Source organism: Emydura macquarii, unplaced genomic scaffold (assembly GCF_026122565.2).
Source record: "Emydura macquarii macquarii isolate MOO-44397 ecotype Brisbane River unplaced genomic scaffold, CSIRO-AGI_Emac_v2 contig_450, whole genome shotgun sequence".
Taxonomy (NCBI): Eukaryota; Metazoa; Chordata; order Testudines; family Chelidae; genus Emydura; species Emydura macquarii.
In genome coordinates, this window is record NW_027130587.1 from 5356139 (window position 1) to 5374267 (window position 18129).

At 44.0% G+C, this 18129-nt stretch overlaps 1 pseudogene; it reads right to left on the reverse strand.

Annotated features, from left to right (window-relative positions):
• Positions 1-592: 592 nt before the first annotated feature.
• On the reverse strand, positions 593-16642 carry LOC137146530 (3 beta-hydroxysteroid dehydrogenase type 7-like; annotated as a pseudogene).
• Between the last annotated feature and the right edge of the window lie 1487 nt (positions 16643-18129).

Below are 18129 nucleotides of genomic sequence, written 5' to 3' on the forward strand. Positions count from 1 at the left end.
AAAAAGTAGATGTAAAGGCTGCTTCTAAAGATAGTGATGAAAACCTATATCTATATAAAACCCTAACATTGAGAAGGATTTCCTGAGTTCTCCTCATCCCTCTAAGAATTATCCATTAAAGACATCTTGAGTGTGTAAGTGGAAATAAAGACAGTCCACTGACTGAAGAGCTGTTCGAGATCACTTTAAAAGCGCCAGCCCTGCTGTTGAAAAGGGTGTATGTCATTCAGGATGTGGAATTAAATTGGTTACCAAAAATAATTTTGTACAAAGATTCAATTCAGCCTCACAAATCTGACCCTGCGTTCCTTGCTCTGATGAAACGCTATGAAGCCAGTGGGGGCTGCTGAAGTGGATCAGGGCTGTGGGACATAGCCCCGTATGTCTGCTGCTGCAAGTGGAAAATGAATGTTACAATTATGACTCAGGGGAGTTGTGATACATAACAGTACCTGGAAGTCCTTGCTCTCTTAGTCTAGGTGTAATGAGTTGATGGTCTCTGCCTGATTCCCAGTGGGAAAGTTATGCACATGACCAAATTCAGGTGGAATTCACTGACTGGGATAAGCTCTCTTTATGTTAAAAGTGCCACCTAGGTCTCCTTCCCATGGTGCTACTGGGATCCCGAGTTCTTTGTAGCTGATTTTAACCACTCTGCAGTTCTGTGTCTGCTCTCTCCCCAGCTGTAGAGGGGGGTGTACCCGAAATGCCTGAAGGCTTTGTCGGTCTCATAGGAGAAGATGGTGATTAGTGTATTCAGCAGAGGCAAGTTTAGGAAGGGCTGCGGTTTCCAAAAGGGGTACAAAAGGATCTTTACTATCCTATAAAAGTATATTAGTAACCATAGCTTCCAGTAAGGTATATGTGAGCCCAGCCTTATTGATGGGTCCATCGCCAACAACAGCTGATATCTCACGAAAAGCATTTCCTTATTGGAGTGTCATCATAGGAATAATACACCTGCCAACCAGTAAGTCTGGTTTCAGCTGCAGGTTCCAGGCTGCGAGCAGAAGCACCAATGCAACATTCCCTGGAGAAGGAGAAGGGACAGTAGGAATGGAGGATGAGCAAGTTTGGTCCATTTATTACAAGAGTTTTCTACACTAGATTGAATTCATGCCCCACATCTGCATGTTTCGTAGGTAGAGCATCTTTTTCCATATTGCCTCACCTTTGTCACTCAATCTTATTCTGGAGGGACCTGGTAGTTACCCGAAATTTCCGAGGTCCATTCAATCTCTGGTCCCCCTTTTGAGATGGCCAGCTAGTGTCCGTTGTGACATTGGTTTATGGGAAATGAAGGGGCAACATTTCATAGTCAGAGCCAGATGAGTAAGAATCAGGACTCTGGGATTTTATTCCTGGCTTTGCTGTATGTCTTTGGACAAGTCATTTAACCTATTTGGCCTGATTCTCCACTAACAGTAGTTTCAAACCACTGTAATTCCATCCTTATGGGAAAAAATTCTTATAGGCCTATAAGAGGGCTCCATAGAGATAATCTACTCTAAAAATCTGGAAGATTTACTGGAGAATGATATCCCTGCTCTAGTGTGGTTCAACATACCAATACAAAGTATCTCTTCTCTATTAAATTCTATAGGCTTTTCTAGAAAATCCTCTTAAATTTCCAGAGAATCCTGTTGGCTTAATCCCTATTGAATTCTATTGGTCTCTTCCTTCCACAAGGTGTATTTTCCAAACTTTACAAATGGAACTGGTTGGACTCCCCCACCCCCTCTAAAAGCAGGGTTTAAAAAAAAAGGAGGGGGGGGGCTTGGCTTTTCAAACTAAACAAAAGTTTTCATTTTGTTTGAAATATTTTGTTTGAGATGAAATTTTGTTTTGAAAACCGATAAGTTTTCATATTCTGGAGGTTTTTCTTTTCCCCCCTCCTGAAATATTTCCCTTCCTGCCTCCCCACCAGAAGAAAAAATAGTTCTCTTCCCCCCCCACCTTTTTTTTTTCCTACTGGAATTTTTTTCCATTTTCTAAATGATTTTTCATTTTGTTGAGGGGGAGGGAGAAGTAAAATTCTGTACAAAAAATTAAAACAAAAGAAGTTTTTGGATTTTTTTCCCCAGAAAACCTTTAATTTCTTTTTCCCAACCAGCCCTATTTAAAATTTTAAAAATTATTTCTGTGTTGATTCTTTATACTGCTTGCTCACACTCAGAACATTATCCATGGTGTATAAAAGTTCCCTGGCTAAAACGCAGATTGACCCTGTTGAAATCATCTGGTAAAAACGTATGTAAAAGAATAAAAAAAAACATATTCGCCTACGTATATGCAATTACGCTCTGTATCTTCAGGATCCATGTAGTCCAACACACCCGCTTTTGCTTTGGCAAAGGTATATAAGTCCTTTAGAACCAGGTTCTTCTCTCCATAAACTGTATTTGGCAGATGATGCACGTTGCAAGTTTGCCATCATTACTTAGCTGTAAAATCAACACAGAATGTTTGAGAGAAAAGATGAGTCACATAATATCTTTTATTGGACCAACTTCCGTGGGTGAGAGAGGCAAGCTTTCATGTTTACACAGAGCTCTTCTTCAGGTCTATACAATGTTAGCAGGCTCTGGATCCATAGATGAGATCTTCCATAGTATTTTTGTGTGTGTTAAATAAAAAGCAGGACTTGTGGAAATACTAAACTGCTTTGGCACTTTTGTGCACTTAGGGCCAGATTTTCAAAGGTATTCAGGTGCCCAAGGATGCTTCCTAGAGGGATTTTCAGAAGTACCAGGGTGCTTAAATTCCACTGAAATGTTCTTAAGTGCCTACGGGTATGTCTACACCACACACTAAGCCCAGGTCTGTGGGAGTCCGGCTTGTGGACTCTTGTGTTTTCAAGCCTGAGTTTGAGCATACACAGTGCATTGTAAGCCTGAGTTTACAATTGCTGGACTTGAGTCTCTTAGTCAGGCTACTGCATCCACACTGCCCTGCGCGGACCTTCTGACTTGGGTCTGTGACTTGAGCTGTGTCCTTCCTAGCGGGGTCTGAAGACCTGGGTCCTGAATACTTGCTGACGCGAGTCAGACTGGTTTGTGTGTGGACAGAAGAGGGGTTTGGGCTCAAACCTGAGTCAGAGCTCAGGCATGTTGTGCAGTGTGGAGATATCCTGAATCCCTTTTGAAATTGGGAATTGGGCTCCTATCTCACTTAGGCTTTTTTGAATATCCACTTAGGCAGGATATTAAGGTAAATGTGGTCGCTTGGACCCTGATTCAGCAAACTACTTAAGCCCGTGCTTAAGTAGTATTCTATTTCTATGAGGCATCTCTATTACTGGAGGTTTGCAACCATAGGAGCCCATTCTATACAATCCTCTGCTTATTTCTTTGTGAATAAATAGTCCTGTTGATCCATCCAGGATGCCACATTGTCTATCCAAGACCTTTTTCTGTGTAGTGTTCTTCTGCCATCAACTTTCCCTTCCAGTGCCCATAAACATGCATCACCCATTGAACCTCTTAAAATATGCCCTTATAAATCAGATCTCTCTCTTCATAAGATCTTTAACTAGCATTTTCTGAGTTCCAGTTATCTCTAATACTCTTTCACTGGTTGCGCGGTCTATCCATGATATTTTCAGAATTCTTCCAACACACCATAATTCGAAGGATTGTCGTTTCTTTGCCATTGATTGCTTGAATGTCCGTGTTTCACAGCCATAATTTAACACAGACCAAATGTAAGTTTTTAAGAGTTGTAAGTGACTTTCACTACAATGGAATTTAAGCATATGCTTAAAATGCTTTGCCAAATCAGGGCCTTGGAGCATTACGGTCTACTTTATGATGCTGTGGGAACACCCAGCATAAATCAGTTTAAGGCTTTTATATGTGAAATCTGCAGCTGTTTATAGTTGGTCAACTATGAGTAGCAAGACTGTGTTAAGAGAATCATGGGCTCTCTCCTTCCGTAAATCCTGTTATGGTATTGAGTTTGCTGTCTGACTTTTGTACCTTTTTTCCATTGGCTTCAAGTACTAATATCTGTGCCATGGCCTTAGTCTTCCCAGAAGGCAGTTCCACTTCCCCACCGTACTTGGTGTTTTCTGTTCCTCTGAGATAAATGAAAAGAAGCGGAAAGTGATCAGGATTCTCACAAGAAACTGCCACAAAGCTGCTAGGCAACGTCTCACCTTTGGCTGTGAATTACACGTCTTGGGACTTTATAACTGCCTGTAGTCTGGGAGAATGAGGTCCTTTATAAGTACTGGGAAAGCCGAAAGGCCTCAACAGCCCAGAGTATGAGCTGTTGTCAACACTACAGAATTTACTGAATGGACTGTATTATTGCTGGTGGTTCTTTTTTTGTTTGTTTGTTTTGTTGGGGTTTGCCTATGTCTAATTAACCTGTGTAACTCATTGCCACATGACACAAAACGAATGAAGCAAATAATATTTGAGGAGAAGAAGGCACATCAGAAAACAATAGACTTGGCTTTCTAGCAACCCACAAATGGCTGAATATGGCACAGGAAAATGAAGGGCAGAAAGAATAAAAGCAAAAGGTGAGCTGGGCTTGCTAAAAGAGAGAGACAGGCCCATTACATGGCATATGTTAGAAAAAGCCGTTGTTAAATTTTCTGTTACTGTTAATTATACTTGTGAGGCATTTGAAAGCATAGTAGACACATAAAAGGGATGTGTATGTTGTTAGGTGATCTCATGGAAGTGTTAATACTAGTTGGTTTATATTGCAGTTACTCTTTACTTACCATGGGCAAATCCTGTTCTTAGGAGGAAAACAAAGGCGTTCCAGTTATCTGGCTATCACCAGGGCCTTTCTGTCATTGCAGGGAGCAGGCCCAGATGGATGCAGTGCTGGGAGCAGTTTGCTGCTGTTTTAAAAGGAGCAGCACATGCCCCAGGCTAGCTGTGGATCTTAACTTACTACTGAGTGAAGGTGGGGGAGGGCCACAGCTTGGGCGGATGGAAGAGCTATAGAATAATCAGCAACACAGGCCCTGGAAATAATCAGATACAGAAAGGGAGGACAGAGCAAGCAATGACAGAGACAATGCCTCCTGACAGAACCCTGGAGTTTTGCCCAAAATCACCGGGCTTAGTTAGTGAATAAACCATAGATACTAACAATGAAGGTTCTAGCTCAGTGTGGCATCTGGAAGGAATTTTAGCAGGGGGAAATCTTGAGAGATGGGGGAGCAGGGAAAATCTGCTTTCCTCTGAAGCACTGAGCAGTGATCATCCATTAGGATCAGGTGTATATGGACACACACTGTATTTCCTGTGATTACTGGGAAGCTAGGCTTTTGTTCTTCCTATGTCCCCATTAGCAGTGGGCAAATGCTGCAAAAAATGTCAGTGAAACTTTTTCTTCACGTTTTTAATTAATTCCCTTTTGTTTTTTGCTGTCAGAGTGAAAGTCACCCCCCCCATCCCCACCCCAACTCCTCCCCCGCACCCCTGAGAGAGTGCCTGCACACGATCTTTGCATGGCTCCAGTCCTCTAAAAGCCTTAAGTCTTGCACTGCTCCCGTGCACAGGAATGAATTCCACCCTCCATGGATAGTCTAGCAGACGGGTTTGCTGGCAAGAATGTTCTCTGAGCCAGTGGATGCTAAGCAGATATTGATGTTTATGGATGGCAACCACCCTTTTGCTCAACACAGTGAGGATTGAATTAGGGACTTCTGGAATGAAAAGCTTAAGCTGCTAGAGGTTTAAGGCTGGCTATCTCTAACAAACTCATATGCTCTGCAGATTGGACACAGAAGGAGAGCTATAACGCAGCAATTTACATATGCATTGTAAATGAGATTCATAACCATCAAGTATTTGCTCCAGAAATGTGATTTTAAATGGAACACTCATCCAATCAGGGGACAGAAACAATACCATGTGACCTATGTGTTTTGTATACTGGCTGCTGAAAGAACTCCAGGCTAGTAAAATGTAAAACAGAGCACTATTTAAGGAAGATGCTGCAACTGCAGCTAACATTCTAGCCATGTGCACACGGATTGACTTTCTGGTGTCCCTCCTGTAATCTCTCCTCCTCCCTCCAAGTTCCATGCAGTTTGTTACACTATGTATCTGTTCAAGATCAAAACACTTTTGCTTTGAAAATACAGGTAAACTTCCATTTTTATGAAGTTCTCCATCCCATACTTTCATAAAATCAAGGGTTTTATGAGGGAAATTGTACAATAGCATGTGTCCAAAGCAGTGAACACAAAGGCATTTTGTATTAAGTGGCGTTAATTACAATGGGGTTTATCCACATTTCCAGATTAAAATGACCATTTTCCACTGTTAGAAAGGAACTTTCCCTCCAAATTCAAGAATAGAAAATAACTTGCCATTTTGTTTTCATAAGTCTGTTCTATGTACTTCAGGCAGAACTTTCAGAGGACTCAGCACAGAGAGCTGCACCATATTTTCAAAAGAACTCAGCAAAGTGGATGACCTCTTTTAAATATCTGGCCTCTCTCTTTTAGGTACCTAAATGAGAACTGAGTAATTTGAAACATGAATCCAATTATGCATGCTGAAGCAATTGAATATCTGAGTGCTCTTCTGAAAATCTGACCTCTAGAACTTGATCCTGTCCAGTACCGAGTGTTCTCCACTCCCACTGAGTTCAATAGGTGAGGAGGATGCTCAGCACCTTGCAGAATTGAGCCCTTATCAGGTTTCTCAGTAATCCAGTTCTGTAGCCCATGATGTCAAGAATAGTGCCCAAAAGCCTCTGAGACCTAAAATGCAGACTCAGGGTGGCCTCTCTCTTTCTCCAGCTAGAAGGTATGGGCAGAGTTAATCAGCTGCAGGCTTTTAGAAGCTCCTTTTACAGGCTGTTCCAATTTATGCCACGGTCCAAACTGTCCACAGAATCAGTGAGAAGGGAACAGAATCTCTGGGAAGATGTACAACATTTAACATAGGGCAGCATACTTTAGAAATGCAAATAAAACCCAAAAGTCAGCCCTCCTCCCTTCTAAAGACACAAATTACACCTCAGCCACCTCCCTCCCTCCCACCCTGGGCAGGTAACCACAAAAGAGGAGACAAGACCTTCTCTGTGGCCTAAAATGCAATAAACTCAGGCGTTGCCTGAGTGGTAGGGGGAAGTGACTTCCAACACTTCAGGCTAACAAACAAATGCTGCAAATTAAGAGTGGGCTCTAATAATAGTGTCTAGATATCTCAAAGCACATTAGCCTAATAATGAGTGAAGTATCACCACATCCCACTGCGGTACAGTATTGTTCTCCCCCATTCACAGATGGGGCAAGTGAGGCCCAGAGGTTAAGGACTTGCCACAAGTTCTTTTGCTAAATCTCTGGTGGAGCCATAGGAAGGATGACCTGATTAAGTCACTGGACTGGGCCTTCGGAGATCTGGATTCAGTTCCTAGCTCTGCCACAGATGCCTTGCGTGACACTGGGGCAAGTTACTTGATCTTTTTGCACCTTGGATCTCCACCTGTAAAATGGAGGTAGTAATACTTCCTTTCTCCCACCCTTTCTCTATTTGCTAGTACAGTGTCTAGCGCAATGGGGCCCTGATCTCAACTGGGACTGCTAGACACTGCAGTAATACAAATAAACACTAAGAGTCAGGAATAAAACTCAACTCTCCTCATGCCCTGCCCCTGAGGTTTTATCACAAGACCATCCTCCACACTCTCTGTCTATGGTATGGGTGATACATGGAAAAAATAAACTAGAAAACACACTAAACAAAAGATTTGTGGTACATGGTTCATCCCACCCTTAGGAGCCTCTGGAGGCCCAAGACAATTAGGGGGTTTATCTAGAAGTTTTGGTTTTAATGACTTTCTTTTTGTATCTGCAAATCTTTTTTCTCTTTAAAAGAAACCGCTCTGCAAAGGGTAACATGCACGTGATTCTTGGGCTGCAGTGTGCTCTTCTGAGTTCTCATCCCCCTTTATAGCTTGCCAGCAACAAAGAGCTCAGCGTAATGCTCTTGCTTTTCAAAGTGATCACAGATAAGTGAACACTAATGAGACTGGAGCGGCATTGTCAGAAGCTATCTCAGCAGTAGCTGCCTCAGAGGGATTGAGACTGACGGCGGCATTTTCTATTATTGTCGGATGCTGAGGTGTTCGCATTATCCCAGCACCCAGCGCCCTGTCCAGAGACTAATCACACTTCGTCTGTGTCAATGCACCAGCATGTAAAAGTGAGTTGAATATAATTACACAGTGAATGATGGGTGGGGCGGGGGGGGCAGAGGAGAGGAAAGAAGGGCCAGAGCATGAACTGCAAGAGAGAAACACAGATGTATTTTCAGTGTGGCGAACATGGCCGTATTATGCAGCTTTCCAGTCCTCCCAGCTGGGCTCCATTAAGAGGCAACTGGTGCATTTTCAAATCATGGGCTTTGTTCTTCTCTTGCTTTACACTGACTTGCTTCCACCAACTTACTCTGGATTTTCACCAGCGACCAGAGAATTGGGCCCATGTTTTCAGAATTGTTTTCTATTTGCCCTGCCTCATGGTACATGAACCAGAAGGCATTAAGTTAAATTAATTAGGGTCTCTGGCTGCTGTTCTGGGTGGGGGAAGAGGTTGTGTGTTTGTTTGAGGCAATGTTTCAAGTGCTGAGGACACCAGACTAGATTGACGGTTGCTCTGTTCCATTTGGGGCATAGTTACATGCCACTGGGCCGCCACTCTTAGAGAAGATTTGGGGTAACATTTTCAAAAGCACCTAAGCCCTATCGAAAGGCAATGAATGGGACGTGAGCTCCGAAGTCACTTGGGCACTTTTGAAAATTTTGAGCCTAAGTTTTGTTGAAAGTCAGTGGAACCTTAAGTGCCGGTCACTTCTGAAAATGGGGCATAGGGGAACAGAGCCTCAAGGCCAGGGATAGGTGGCCAATGGGAAGGGCAGACAATCTGACTGATACATAGGCCATATGTAGCTAGGTTAAATGCCACTTGGGGAACTTTTTATCCAGGGGTTTTATCCACCAGTGTTCACATTTAGGCCATGTTTGAGGCTGTAATTGCTCAAGGCAAATGGTAGCAGGGAAGGACCTGCACAAAAGGGAATCACTATGAAGGGAAAATCACCTTACCCTTTTGTGTCCCAGCAAAAATCCCCATGCTGGCTCCAGCTCCAAAGTTCTCCTCTCAGTTATCTGAGAAACCAGACCGATACAACACATCTGCTAAGGCTCACCTGAGCCTGGGTTCTTGTAGCGTGTTGGGCCCCACAGCAGCAATGGAGCTGGTATAGACAACATATGGGATGCTCAGGGTGCCGCAGGCCTCCAGCACATTTTCAGTACCTGGGGAGCATGTCAGGAATGAAAAATAATGAATAACTTGTATCAGTTTGGCCTCTGATGTAATAGCAAAATTAGCTTTGCAGGATCAAGGTTTGGATTTGAACGAAGTCTGTTTTCCGATGGGTGGACTTCATTGCAAAGCCACAAGTTCACCACACTCAGATATATTCAGCTAGGATCACTCAGATATATTCAGCTAGGATCACTCCGTCTTGGCTGGTTTACCAGATATGGGACGGGTGGCCACACTTGAAAATTGAACGTGGCTTGACTCATGTGGCTACTAACAGTGTGGAAAATAGTGGAAGCTCAAAATTTACCATCAAACAGCAGCCTCGGAAGGTTTGCAGATATCTGGACAGAGTAAAAACCTTCTCATTAGAGACTGTTTAAAATTGTGTGTCCATCATCTTGGTACTTTGCAAACCCACACTGAATATAAACCATGGCTGGCTTTGTGTACACTGCCAATGTGGGTAAAAAATAGCCACAGTTGCCACCTGTCCAGGGGAGGTAGCTATTCCAGGAAATCTGTCAGGATGCTCAGTACACCCTGCTAGCTGTCAAGTTTTATGGGCTCAGGATCATCCTGAAGTCCTCGGGTTTTTTATACCTCAGAGGTGGCAACTCTACCATGGTTTTAGCCCTGATGCAAAGAGTCCTGAGCACTATGCATTCAAAAAATAAATAACACTAATATTTTATTCCACTGGTCCAAACACAGGGCCAAATTTTGCCACCCTGTCTCTCACTGAGCATTGCCCTACTCCAGGGACAATCCCTACACAATGGAGGTAAGGGCCTAAGTAGCATGGGCAAGGATGGTCAGATCTGGGCTTGTAGTTAGCTTGAAATGATTCAGACTGTGCTTGGAGTCTGCTGTCACAAAGGGTGAAGAGAGAGAAAAGGGTCTTTGCTCTCAGCCCCTGGGAAGAGCAGTTTGTGCAATTTGTTTTCATTTGTTACAAGAAATGGCCAAAAAATAATTAAAATGGGGATAGCTTCTTTTCTATTCACTCCCACAGCCACTGCCTACAATCTACTTGCAACCTATTGTGGCAGGCCTGTTTTCTCAGGGGACAATACCTATGCCAGCTCTGACAAAATTTTGAAGATGTGGCATTTGTTATGATTTGATGGCACTTCGGGATGGGATAGTTGCATTCATTGTGTTGATCTTTAGTTTTGAGATCTCCTAGGAAAACGTGTATGGCAACATCAGAACTATGGCTGGGTTCCGAGTGCCCCCAACGTCCGTTGAAGTCAATGGAAGTCGAAGAAATTCAGTGCCTCTTAAGTTTGGACTCCTAAAATACCCCTACTTTGATATTCAGCTTCTGCTCTTGAACTTGCAGATTCTGCTTCGGTGTGTGTTTAAATTTAATGTTTATATATGTTTGCTTGCTTGCTTGCTTATTCGGGATGGGCATTCTTTGGCTTCAGACTGAAAAATCAGGCTCCATTTAGATTTATACTGAGGTGCTGAGCTGCAACCACCTGAAAATGAGGAAACTTTTAAGGGTCAAACTGAACTCCCCCAAAATGAGAGGGAGTCCCAATCACTAGTCACTTCCGAAAATCTTGGCCCATACTGATTTCTTTGAGCTGGTCTCATTGGCCTTCTCTGTTGATTTGGAAAGTTCTCCAATGACCTTGCTGATTTCAAGCAGACAATGAAGAGAGGATCTCAAAAAGCCATTAGAAGACAGAGCCCTGAGGGTTCTCTCTGAATATTACCTGCACTCAGGCACTTTTTATTTTTTTTAAAGCATCGGTCTTGAAAACAACAAAATAGAGAAATGGAATTCAGATGTTGCCCTTGAATGCATCAGTAAATCACAGGAGCCTTAAGCATTAACCAAGAAGGAAGAAAGATATATAGATCATCGTAGTTAACTATTTTATCAGCTAGCAGCCTGAAGTGCATTAGAAATTCTTGCTACAATGGGGATTTCATTATTTTTTAGAACCTGTGCTTATTCACTCCATTAATGAACAAATTTTATTTAAGCAGTTTTGTACCTAAGATGGAAAGGAAATGTGTGTAGATAGGGGTTGTCCTCAGTGTTTTCTCCCTATCTCGCATGTATGTAAGTCCTTGCCTACACACACAATTGTACCACTTTAACTAGACTGGTATAATTAAAGGGATACTACTCACGCTAGTGTAGATGCAGTTATACTGGTGTAAATTTACTTATACCAGTATAACTTTCTAATTCTTTAATCATTCTCATGGCTCTTCTCTGAAACATCTCCAATTTATCAACATCCTTCTTGAATTGTCCAGAAATGGACACAATATTCCAACAGTGGATTGCACTAATTCCAAATACAGAGGTAAAATAACTTCTCTGCTCCTACCCAAAAGTCCCCTGTTTATGCATCAAAGAATTGCATTACCTTATCTTCCTAATTCTTGGAAGATTGTAAGGTACTTGGAACAGGAACAATCTTTTTGTTCTCTGTTTGTACAGGACCTAGCACTATGCTGTCTTGGTCCCTGAATGGGGTTCTAAATACTATTACACTACAACAAATAAATCATAATCATAAAACTATAACTACATCTGCACTAGGGGTTTATATATTGGTTAAAAAAAATCACAACCCTAAACAACATAGTTATGTAAAAAGTGGGTGTAGCTCAGGCCTTATTTGCCAGGGCAGGATTTTTGTCCTTCTCCATGTAATTTGGCATTACCCATCTAAAGTCTTTGTAGAATTGGCAGCAAATGTCTTTGCCTGGTATGAACTAGGGTGAGGGGGCCAAGAGAGAAACTTTCTTGCTATGAAGAAGAGGTTACTTTTCTAATCCACCATCTGGGTGGTGCTTCTGAATTACAGGAGGCAGAAAAGCACTAAATCAAAGAGGATGTGTGTCATAGTCTCTTATACGACTCCGCACAGAGATGAGGTGCAAATATTAGTCTGTACTTAATTCCTTGCTTTAAAGCGCTTACCGGTAACATTGACAGCTTTCATATCCTGAAAGGGTACAGTGTCAGTGTAGTCCACAATAGCAGCTGTGTGAATAACCACATGGACTCCCCGCATGGCGGAGAGGAGCAGAATGTAGTCTCAGATGTCTCCTTTCATCACCGTCACACAAGTGGTAGCTGGAAAAAATGTTTAACTCCAGATGCAGAAATAAAAACGTATGAAGAAGCCTCTTCCTGCACATAAAACCCTGTTCTGCATGGGACAAGCTCAAACCCAGTGCAGTTTGCTTTGCTACCACTCCACTGAATCTGTCGCATTAGGGCAGAATATAGCCCCTGTCTTTTACACCCAGAGGCCCAGGTACTCAGCTGGTGTAAGTCTACCTAACTCACTTGCCTCCAATGGAACTATGCTGGTTTACACCCATTCTGCACTGGGGCAAGGGTCTGTCATTATAAATGCCTAGCACTCATACTCAGTTCAGTGCTGAACAAACCTGAACTAATTGATTGAAGCCAACAGGGCTGCAGAGATGCAAGTGAGCAGAGAATTGGCCCAGTATGTGTAAGGTGCTCAGAGGCTGGTGATGGGGGAGAATAAGACGCTGAACAGAATTTCACTACGGCAGAAGCCCTAGGGAAATTTAGCAAGGATGAAGTCCAGAGAGTCCTCTAGAAATTAAGCCGGGTTCTATACAAATTGCTATACGAATATAGATACAATAGAGAATGATAGGTTGGTTTTTATATGTTCTAGGGAAGTTCTCCTTGCCCATGACATTCCATAAGGTTTTTTCCATAAGGCCTGGGCTGACTTCTTGACTCTCCCTTCTCCTTGGCCCAGCTATGCTGCACCTGCCTACTTCTGTAGCTGCTCCTAGTTATTTACTTACTTCACGAGGGTGTTGTGGTGGTCAGGGGGTTAAGCCCATTCTCCTCTGCTGTCAAGAGGTTGGCTCCCTGTATTTCCTGGACTTCCTCTAACATGAGTGAAAGGGGTTAACCGGGTTGATTTGGCATGGAAAGGAGCTGTCTCCTGAGCTTGGGGATAGGAGGACTCGGAGGGCACCATAGACCTATCTCACAAGAGTGCGGAATGGCAGCTTCTAGGACTGGTGACCAAGGCAGCAGCTTTCTGGGCATTACAGTTAGTAGGCTAGAGCCCCTGCTCTTGGCTGGATTATGCCTGGCCCCCGGGCACAGGTTCAGTAGGGGAGTTCCTTATACACACACCCAACCCTTGTGTACCTACAGTTACAGGCTAGTCCAATGCACTGTATTCCTATGCCACCCCTCCAGTAAACGTCAGCCTGGAGGAAACCAGAGTGAAGGGCATTGTCTTCTAGTTCCCAAGCGATAGTCTGTGGATTGCTGGTCCTCCCCGCGGCACTTTTTACAGGCCCACAGAACGATGGCACTCCGCTTATTTCAAGCTGTTAACTTGTCTTAAAGGAAGCTAAGAAAACATTGAACCCTCCCCTCATTATTTTTCTCAGTTACCAATTGCAGTGAGGCTATGTCTGGGGCAGAGGGGGCCTGTAAGACACACTCACCAGTGAGTTACACATTATTTGCCACACGGATGTTATGAGATTAGGAAGGTAAGTGGACCACACAGGTGGGAGACCCTGAGATGGTCTCTCTATTAAGATATGGCTCATCCTATGGAAAAGGAGCTGCTGTCCTCCATTGTTTTGATCCAGTTCCAAGGCTTTATGGAGTCCCACTAACTCAGCTGTAACCTACTTAATCATAATGAATATTTCAGCAATTGAGTAAAGTCAGTTTCCCTGCAACTGCAGCAGCCAGAGTGTTTGATAATCAAACAGTGCATGACTGATAAAGAAATGCTCAGATGGCTATGGTCTCTTACAGCTTCTCTGGCCCCTCGGAGTGAGATCAAATCTCATACATTGAATTAATGGCGGGACTTCCCCCCTGCCCTTCCCTTTCTGTTTAGCACAGCTTCAGGAATGAGGACTTTAAAGCCTGCAGATCTCACCTATATTCTCTCACTCTTGCCATTGCAAACACAGGTGGGTATTTGTGTTGGCAAGTGCTGCAGGGAAACTAAGCTGGTTTTGACACTAATGTCCCAACGCTGAGAGGTCCAGAACACTCTCACAATTCCATAGACTTCACTAGATTTGCAGGTGCTCATCACCTGTCAGGATCAGGCCCCAAGCAAGGTAATTCTAAAAGGATGGGACAAGGAATCAACTGTGCTAGAGAACCTGGGCTGTTGGGACTTATTTTTCTCAGTTCCGCAGAATTACTTCTAAACATGTTACGTCTCTCTGCTCTGTTTTGGTCAGACTCTGCCACATAATGTAGGAATCACCTGAACCAGATCTCAGTGCCTGGAGGGGATATCTGACAATGAAAGCAACTTGGGTTACTTACTAGTGACAGCTGACAATCTGGTCTGAAACAAAAGGGCCCAAGTTCAGGCCAAAGTGTAACTCCATGGATTCCTATTCTCTGACAGCCTTAGGCCAGATGCACAGCGTGGCTACTACAGAAGGGTGCCAGAGTGATGCATTGTCACCCCTTAGTGTACAGCCCCAGAAGGGGTTTTTTCCTTTGCTGTAGGAACTCTACCTCCCTGAATGATGGTAGCTAGGTCGCCGAGCACATTCTTCCATTGACCTAGTTGCATCTACGCCAGGGGTTAGGCCAGCGTAGCTACTGTGTTCAGGGGTGTCGTTTTTTTCACATCTCTGAACTGTAGCTATGTCAACCTAAATTTTTAGTGTAGATAGGCCCTGCCCACCTTCCATGGGGATTTGCATTGTACTCCCACTAACCCTGTTTCACTGCAGTCATTTCAGCCAGCAGATGCACACATGCTACTACTAATAAACTCCAGCACCCGTTAGCCATGCAGTGTTATCCTTTCCTTGAGTACCCCCTGAAATCTCCTCTTGTGCTGAGCAAATGAATGCTCAGAGCATCCAGTTTAATCAACAAGAAGCATCTCCTCCCTCCCTCCCAAAACCTCAGCTTCCAACCAAAATTATACAAGTTAATAAAGGGCCTGATCCTGCTAGGTGATAAGCAAACACACTCAACTCTTAGTGAGCTCAGAGCGAGTGGAGCATGCTCAGAGGCTGTCCAGGTTACACCCAATACAGACTGATACAGAGCACTGTGCGCTGGACATATTGCTCTGCATGGATGTATATTTGACTCCAGTAAAAGGTGATGTTTTCCCAATACGCCATAGTGTAATAAATTCTGGTTAAACAGAAAAGACAGCTATGCACCAATGCTGAGGGTGGATTAGTTTAATTATACACCTGTTCACTAAAGGGCATTTCTAGTTTCTCAGGCAGAGCACAGGATGACGCTGATAGAAGGCTCCTTCCAAATATTTCATTCACTTATTCAATTGTCTGCGTGTCCTCCCCATTTTTGTACTGAGGGGTAGAACCTTGCATGGGAAGGAGCTGTTTGACAGGATGGGTTTACCTTGCTGTTGTGTGTTCCACCTGGTAACCAGACCATTACAGCAGACTTAACCAGTTATGTGTGTCCTCCATCACGTGGCTGGGCTCCCTGGGTGCACATCTTACATATCATCAGAACTGACACTTGAACCAGGACTCTTTTGGTGTCCTAGGCAGCATACTTAGTAGATAAGTCAAAACAGGTCCATTCTTTAGTATAGCTTTGGTCCTGTGCTAACCTTTTCTTAGCTGGAAGTTACTATTTGTTGTCTACTCCAGTGGTTCTCAAGCAGGGTACATATACCCTCTGGGGGTATGCAGAGGTCTTCCAGAAGGTACATCAACTCATCTAGATACTTGTCTAGTTTTACAACAGGCTACATAAAAGCTCTAGCAAAGTCAGTACAAACTAAACTTTCATGCAGACAATGACTTGTTTATATTGCTTTATATACTGAAATGTAAGTACAATATTTAGATTCCGATAGAATTATAAAGTAAATCAATGGTAAAAATGAGAAAGTAAGCAATTTTTCAGTGCTGTGACACTTTTGTATTTTTATGTCTGACTTTGTAAGCCAGTAATTTTTAAATGAGGTGAAACGTGGGAGATACGCAAGACAAATCAGACTCCTGAAAGGGTTACAGTCGTCTGGAAAGGTTGAGAGCTACTGGTCTATTCTGTTCCGGTTTTTATGCTATGCTATGGTATCTTATGCTATGCGCAGCACCAAAGTATTGCTGTAAATGGAACAACTGCTTCCTTGGAAGGAAGAGAGGCTATTGCTAGTATGTTGTTTCCTTACCTGTGGCAAACTTCTTCACTTCGTCGCTTGCCACGGCATCAAAGACTCTGACTTCACTAACATAGTCCGGCTTGTAGAGCAGCTCCACAATGTGCTTCCCAACAAAACCACATCCTCCGGTCACCGGGTGTACTAGAGCTTCAGCCATCTTGGAAGGGAAGAGGGCTTGTGGTAGAGAGGTGCTTCCAGGCTCCCATCAGACGCTGCCTGGGCTCTCCCGCTTGGCAAATTAGTTTTTAGAGAACAAAGTCTAAGCTTTAATTATCTGGAGTTTGATTGAACGTTAACCTCAAAGTTGTGTGTAGATGGAAATGTGAATGACAGCACAAAGTCACAGAACCCCCTCGGATGCTGCAATATCCTGTCCAGTCAAACACTGCTCTGTAGGACTCAGCCTATCCCCCTCACAGGGATATGCCCCAAGACGTGCTCCTGTGCTGTGTTGCCACAAGACAGGGTTTCTGCATGCACTAAGATGGTAATTCCAAACACTTTCACAGGCTTTTCCATCGGGGACACGTCTGCCCTGTGGGCCTGATTGGGCGTAGCTTTGCACGAGGTTCACAAAGGGAATTCAACACATACCTGCCACATTAGTCACCTACATTCAAAATTTAGATCCTCAAAACCTCCACTCGGCTGCCACCTAACCTTGTTGGTGCCTACATTTCTGCCACCCTGCACACGTGTAAAGCTGCTGAAGGCCTCAGGTCAAAGCCCCAGTGGGATCCTTAAGCTAGCCCTTCCCTGGCCTATCTTGCCGGCCTGGAAGGCCTGCTCAGAGAACAGCTACCAGATCAGGCCTAGCACAGACTGGGGCTGGTGGTGGTGCCAGAGCAGCCCTTTATAACTCTTAGCCCAGCGACTAGAACATTCACCCAAGCTGCAGGAGACCCAGGTTCAAATCCTGTCTCTGTGTGAGAGTCGTTGCTGCAGCACTGAGCATTGCAATGTCTCAGTCCCTCGTCTGACTACCACTTTTAGTCTCTCTCTGCCTCTGTTCCCCATCTGAAACATGGGGATAATAGCACTGGGCTGCCTCATGGATAAATAGCCTGAAGGGCATCTCTACACTATAACAAATACCTAGCGAGGGGGGAGGGTCCAAGAGCAATTTTGTACCCCACAAGCCCAAGCCAGCTGACCCAGGCCATGTAAGGGTGTTTCACTGTGGTGTAGACGTACCCTGATACTACAGTAAGATAGCTAATGTGCCCTGGGAGACATCCCCACAAGTGCTGCATGGGCAGGGGTTGTTAGATCAGGCAGCCTTGATCGCGTCCTTTTCAGTGTTGCAAGGAAGAATGTGGTGAGGTGGAGCCCTGGACTTTGCATTCATTGACATTTCCCTGTTTACATGCCTTGTTCAGCCTTAGCTGTGGGACCAAGCTCTTGCTAGCTGCAATGGGATGACTCAGGCCAGGAAACCCACTGACTGCTGTTCTGAATCTGCGTGAATGGTCTGCAGAACAAGATGTAAACACTGCCAGCCCCACTCTCCCCAGCATAAATCCAGAGTAACTCCACTGAAATCAATGGCCCAGAACCTTCGCTATAGCCAAAGACCACAGAATGCAGAGCTAGAGGGAGAGCTGCGAAGGAGGCTTTTACACTCTCCAAACCCTTATGTCAGCT